A 7,007-nucleotide genomic window follows, 5' to 3' on the forward strand; every position below is an offset into this window, starting at 1 on the left:
AGATGGTTTGGTCTTACCATGGAAAATGAATTCACATCATAATATTAACTGTAGAAACTGACACTGATACAGACGTTAATATAGTAACAGCACTGGAGACTTCAGTCCTGCATTAGCACTGTGTGTTCAGGAATATGTGGTTTAGTCTACATGGGTCCCTTCATTAACATCATCAGATCTGACAGAGTCTTTCTCCACTCTGTTATTGTACCAATAATTTAACATTGCATCTTCACAGCCAACCAGGCTGCTTGTGTTGTGCCTGCTTGTGTTGTGCCTGCTTGTGTTGTGTCTTTGTGTTGTGTCTGTTTGTGTTGTGTCTGCTTGTTGTGTTGTGTCTGCTTGTTGTGTTGTGTCTGCTTGTTGTGTTGTGTCTGCTTGTTGTGTTGTGTCTGTTTGTGTTGTGTCTGTTTGTGTTGTGTCTGCTTGTGTTGTGTCTGCTTGTGCTCTCACTGGACCCACTCTGGTGTTTGGCATCTTCCCAAACAGAATTTAAAATGGGCTCAGGTCATTTTTTATCTTACCTATATGATCATTTACATGAGAATAATGGGGAGGACGTTGGTCCACCCCAGTTTAGTTTCTGCACGTCTTACGTAGTTGCCGTTCTCTCTCTCTACAGCCCCAGTGCTCACTGGGTGGTTGGTGCAGTGATGTTTCATGTCAACCCCTAAAAATGTTCCTACTGCTTTCAAAGCCCCACTGATGAAAGGTGTTCTGTTATCACTAGATATTTTACTTGGAATGTCCTGCCTAGGAATGATTTCTCTTAACAGTTCTGTAAGAGAACAGAAGTCATGCAGCCATTGTTTTCATCCATGGTGTGCATGTAAGGTCATGTTTGGTCAGGAATGCCCAGGGTGGGGGCAGTCTGCAACACCAGCTTCTAATACACGGAGGACTCCTCAGATTCTGTGGTCCATTTGACAGCCGATGTGGCTGGTCTGTGGGTCAGAGATCACAACGGAGATTCAACACAAGAATAATTAGGAGCCTGCAGATCCTGCACAATTCTCCAATCATCTGTCTGAGGGGGTTTCTGACCTTCTTGACAGGAAAACAGGAGTTCTGACTGGAGAGTTTGGACATGGTACTATTATGCCCTTTCCCCACAGTACCTCAAACACTGGCCTGATGCCTCCATCACCTTGGACTTCAGCGGGAACTGCGTTTGTTCAGGCCTAAAATCAGACTCCGACGTAATCACTACTGGGATGGCCCCCTTTACTAGACCCACATCATATTTCCCAGAAGCCCACGGGGCACCTCAGCCAGTCTTGGGTGCAGGTATATCGGGTATCTGATTCTGCAGCTGGATCTGTGTAGAGGGAAACTGGCCATGGTGCCACCATGAGAAAATATCTACAGGATTGAACCTGCACTACTTCTCACAAATCATCACGCTGCGTTCAGCATCAGTACCAGCATCCACATGCATTTAAACACTGATAATTCACAATTCTACAAGATAACGGGATTTTCACTCTTCTCAATTACTCAATTGGTGCATTTTCACCAACCAACAGCTACACTCTGCCATGTCTCAACAGGTTTTACTAAAGAGACATGAGGAGGAATGTTAGTAAACTGAAAGCAACACACTATCACTCATAGTGTTGTACAGATAAAGGAACTGAGGGTGTGAATGAGAACTCAGTTCTTGCACAATCAGAGTGTTGAACCACAATAGCTGAGTGAGTTCTTAGGAGACCAGTACACATCCACCAGTCACAGCCTTTCACGGTTGGGCTGTTTATCTTTAAACCACATCTTTTCATACATTTCATCAGGTCCATCTCACACTATGCCACTTACATGAAGGTCTTCTGTCTTCATAACTCCATGCGAACAGCCTCGCACGCATTCCACAGTTTAGTGATATCAACATCTCAGTCACTCGTGTTTCAGCCATTTCACACATCAAATCTCTCCCGTTCAAGTTTACAGGACAAACACTGTAAAGAACTATGAAGGATCTCTCATCCTGATTCACACACATCTGATCTCTGACTCCCCTGATGCCCCTTTTGTGCTTAATTTTCCTCCTGAAAATGGGGGCACATTAATAATAAGGTCCTACTTCCTAATCACTGACTGACCTTCCCTGAATCAAATAAAAACATTATATCATGACCAAACATATTTATTGAGATCACGGCATTTCCTTAAACATTTCAGTGTCATACACTACAAAACACGTCAACATCGTTATCTTTTTTATTCCTCTCTACCTGTTGGAATGTATCAATAGATGTGGTGTGTGAATTGTTAAAAATACTTGCTCTGTCCATTCTCCTCATAGTCCGGTCTCTAGTCAGTTGGACTGATCCGTTCCCTGTGGTGCTCCCCCCTCATCTCTAGTCAGTTGGACTGATCCGTTCTCTGTGGCGCTCCCCCCTCATCTCTAATCAGTTGGACTGATCCGTTCCCTGTGGCGCTCCCCCCTCATCTCTAGTCAGTTGGACTGATCCGTTCTCTGTGGCGCTCCCCCCTCATCTCTAGTCAGTTGGACTGATCCGTTCCCTGTGGCGCTCCCCCCTCATCTCTAGTCAGTTGGACTGATCCGTTCCCTGTGGCGTCCCCCCTCATCTCTAGTCAGTTGGACTGATCTGTTCTCTGTGGCGCTCCCCCCTCATCTCTAGTCAGTTGGACTGATCCGTTCCCTGTGGCGCTCCCCCCTCATCTCTAGTCAGTTGGACTGATCCGTTCTCTGTGGCGCTCCCCCCTCATCTCTATTCAGTTGGACTGATCCGTTCTCTGTGGCGCTCCCCCCTCATCTCTAGTCAGTTGGACTGATCCGTTCCCTGTGGTGCTCCCCCCTCATCTCTAGTCAGTTGGACTCAGCCGGGTCAGGGGAGCTTGTAGTTGGATCACCTGGACAGGAGCAGTGGGTGGTGGTCGTCTCAGGGGGGACAGCGTCCAGGTTGGGATCAGCCTGCAGCGTCAGACACTGAGAGGGTTGAGGAGGACCTGCCTGCTTCTCTTACCTGCTTCTACCTGCCACATTCAACTGCCTTACAATTTACACAAACCTACGTTTACCTTTCCTACATCTACATGTTTTTACCCTTCTGACAACTTCTCCCTTAATTTCCTCATGTGTTCCACACTGAAGGATCCCTGAACTGAGAACACAAAGACTGACACACATTCTGGAACTTTCTCTACTCTCTCTGGACCATAGTTATCATAAATTAACATTAGGTGGTGTTGTGTACTGCAGTGATGTGTCCTTAGTTTATCATAAATTAACATTAGGTGGTGTTGTGTACTACAATGATGTGTCCTTAGTTTATCATAAATTAACATTAGGTGGTGTTGTGTACCAGAGGTGGGACCAAGTCAGTGTTTTGCAAGTCTCAAGTAAGTCCAAGTCTTTATACCTCAAGTCCCGAGTCAAGTCTCAAGCAAAGACACTCAAGTCAAGTCAAGTCTCGAGTCAAGACAGGCAATAGTCAAGTCAAGTCCCAAGTCTGAAACTTGGAATTTCAAGTCCTTTCGAGTCTTTTTTTTTTTTTTACCAATGTTGCAGGTATATTTTAAATGTAAATACATTTACATTTACATTTATGGCATTTAGCAGACGCTCTTATCCAGAGCGACTTACAAAAGTGCTATGTAGTTGCTTGGAATCTCCAAGGTAGAATAGATAGTCCTGAACACAAGGTACTCTAAGCTGGAAAAACCACTAGACGAAAGTCAAATGTTACCTAACAATTATACCTGAATATACACATCCCCTGAGGAAAAAGACAGTAAACAATTCCTATAACCCAATTATGCACAATACCTGAGGAAAGAGACGATAAAGTACAATAGACAAAGCATAATTATGCAAAGTGCACTTGAAAGAGGTGGGTCTTCAGTCGGCGTCTGAAGACAGCAAGTGACTCCGATGTTCGGACACACAAGGGAAGTTCATTCCACCACCTTGGAGCCAGGACAGAGAAAAGTCTGGATGCTTGTCTCCCATGTGTCCTGGATGATGGAGGGTCAAGACGAGACATACTTGAGGCGCGGAGGGCTCTAGGTATGCATCTGGGTTTTACCATGGCCATCAAGTAAGGAGGAGCTGGACCATTCTTTGCTTTGTAGGCCAGCACCAGGGTTTTATATTTGATGCGGGCAGCTACCGGAAGCCAGTGGAGGGAGGACAGCAAGGGAGTGACATGGCTGAACTTGGGAAGGTTGAAGACCAACCGAGCTGCAGCGTTCTGGATCAGTTGCAGGGGTTTGATGGCATGCATAGGAAGACCAGCCAGTAGGGAGTTGCAGTAGTCCAGTCTTGAGATAACAAGGGACTGGACAAGGACCTGAGTGGCCTCCCTAGAGAGAAATCGCCGAATCCTCCGAATGTTGTGAAGGGCGAATCTGCATGATCGTGTTGTGTTAGCAACGTGGGCCGTGAAGGAGAGCTGATTGTCGACAACTACACCAAGGCTACGCGCTTCCATGGATGGAGTGATCACGGTGTTCTCGAATGAGATAGAAAGATCACGATGAGGACTGGCTCTTGCAGGGATGTACAGCATCTCTGTCTTGCTTGGGTTAAGCTTTAGGTGGTGAGCTGCCATCCAAGAGGCAATGTCTTTCAGACATGCAGAGATTCGAGCTGAAACCTGTGTGTCAGAGGGTGGGAAGGAAAAGAAGAATAAATATAAATATAAGAATAAATAATAGACATGCGTTCTTTTTTAAATCTGTATTCTCCTCAAATCTTGATAAAACATGTGCAACTGAAAACACGAAGTATAAAAAAAAAAATTAAAATTACACCTCTTTATTGCACAGTTCAATTTGTTAAACTTAGCTGCAAAAATATTCATACTTTAAACTACAATTTTCCAGAAATAAATATTCTGTGAAAAAGTCATAAGTAGAACTCATGTTCAAATAAAAAGTGCTCATATTTTCACAGTACAATACAAAGAACCATAACAGCATTTTCTTGGAGAACATGTGTGAGTGACACAAGACAAACAAATACAAGAACTGAACAATTAACAGGAATCTGCAACTTTAGACATTTCAGTAAACTATTCTGCATTGCATTTGCTGGCCAAAAGTCTGTATGTCATTTGTGCACGATGAATGATGTCCCCATAGCTGAAAACTCGCTCCACATTTGTCAATATATTTTTTCTCGACGTAGATGTCTTCAAATACACAATCCATGCTGAGATAGAACTGGATATTATGATGGTGACAGAGAGAGGCTCTCTTCCCCGAGTTCAGATACAGAACCCAGGGTTGCCAACTCTCACGCATTGAGCGTGAGACACACGCATTTGACCGTCTTCACACGCTCTCACGCCACACATCCGATTTCTCACGCCGGAAAAAAATCTAGTTTATTTACCTCTGATCCACATCTATGATTCAATGAGTTACTAGTTCGCTCTGGCACCAACCACTGGCGATCGATCGATCGCGATATAATACTTAATTTGTGTCCATTTTACACCCCGCCCGGTAAAAATTTACGTTCGCCAACCCCCCATTTGATTGGTTGTGCTGCAGCTCATGCACACACACACACACAGCGTAGACGAGTGTGAAAAAGCAGAGGACTGGTCTGCGTCAGAAGGACGGAAATGAAATTAATGGGGCGCACTTTATAAATATTAATATGCGTTTTAAAATTTAGATTTGGGGTAAAAAAAATCAAGTCTTTGCAAGTAAACAGGTTCAAGTCCAATTCAAGTCCCAAGTTATTGGTGTAAAAGTCCAAGTCAAGTCTAAGTCTCTGAATATTTTTTCAAGTCAAGTCAAAAGTCTTAATATTAATGACTCGAGTCTGACTCGAGTCCAAGTCATGTGACTCGAGTCCCCACCTCTGTTGTGTACTACAGTGATGTGTCCTTAGTTTATCATAAATTAACATTAGGTGGTGTTGTGTACTGCAATGATGTGTCTTTAGTTGATCATAAATTAACATTAGGTGGTGTTGTGTACTGCAATGATGTGTCCTTAGTTTATCATAAATTAACATTAGGTGGTGTTGTGTACTGCAGTGATGTGTCCTTAGTTTATCATAAATTAACATTAGGTGGTGTTGTGTACTGCAATGATGTGTCTTTAGTTGATCATAAATTAACATTAGGTGGTGTTGTGTACTGCAATGATGTGTCCTTAGTTTATCATAAATTAACATTAGGTGGTGTTGTGTACTACAGTGATGTGTCTTTATTTTATCATAAATTAACATTAGGTGGTGTTGTGTACAGTAATGATGTGTTCTTAGTTTATCATAAATTAACATTACGTGGTGTTGTGTACTACAATGATGTGTCCTTAGTTTATCATAAATTAACATTAGATGGTGTTGTGTACTGCAGTGATGTGTCTTTAGTTGATCATAAATTAACATTAGGTGGTGTTGTGTACTGCAATGATGTGTCTTTAGTTGATCATAAATTAACATTAGGTGGTGTTGTGTACTGCAGTGATGTGTCTTTAGTTGATCATAAATTTACATTAGGTGGTGTTGTGTACTGCAATGATGTGTCTTTAGTTGATCATAAATTAACATTAGGTGGTGTTGTGTACTGCAATGATGTGTCCTTAGTTTATCATAAATTAACATTAGGTGGTGTTGTGTACTACAGTGATGTGTCTTTATTTTATCATAAATTAACATTAGGTGGTGTTGTGTACAGTAATGATGTGTTCTTAGTTTATCATAAATTAACATTAGGTGGTGTTGTGTACTACAATGATGTGTCCTTAGTTTATCATAAATTAACATTAGATGGTGTTGTGTACTGCAGTGATGTGTCTTTATTTTATCATAAATTAACATTAGGTGGTGTTGTGTACAGTAATGATGTGTTCTTAGTTTATCATAAATTAACATTAGGTGGTGTTGTGTACTACAATGATGTGTCCTTAGTTTATCATAAATTAACAATAGATGGTGTTGTGTACTGCAGTGATGTGTCTTTATTTTATCATAAATTAACATTAGGTGGTGTTGTGTACTGCAGTGATGTGTCTTTAGTTTATCA

This window comes from Brachyhypopomus gauderio, unplaced genomic scaffold, assembly GCF_052324685.1.
Source record: "Brachyhypopomus gauderio isolate BG-103 unplaced genomic scaffold, BGAUD_0.2 sc45, whole genome shotgun sequence".
NCBI classification, from domain to species: Eukaryota; Metazoa; Chordata; class Actinopteri; order Gymnotiformes; family Hypopomidae; genus Brachyhypopomus; species Brachyhypopomus gauderio.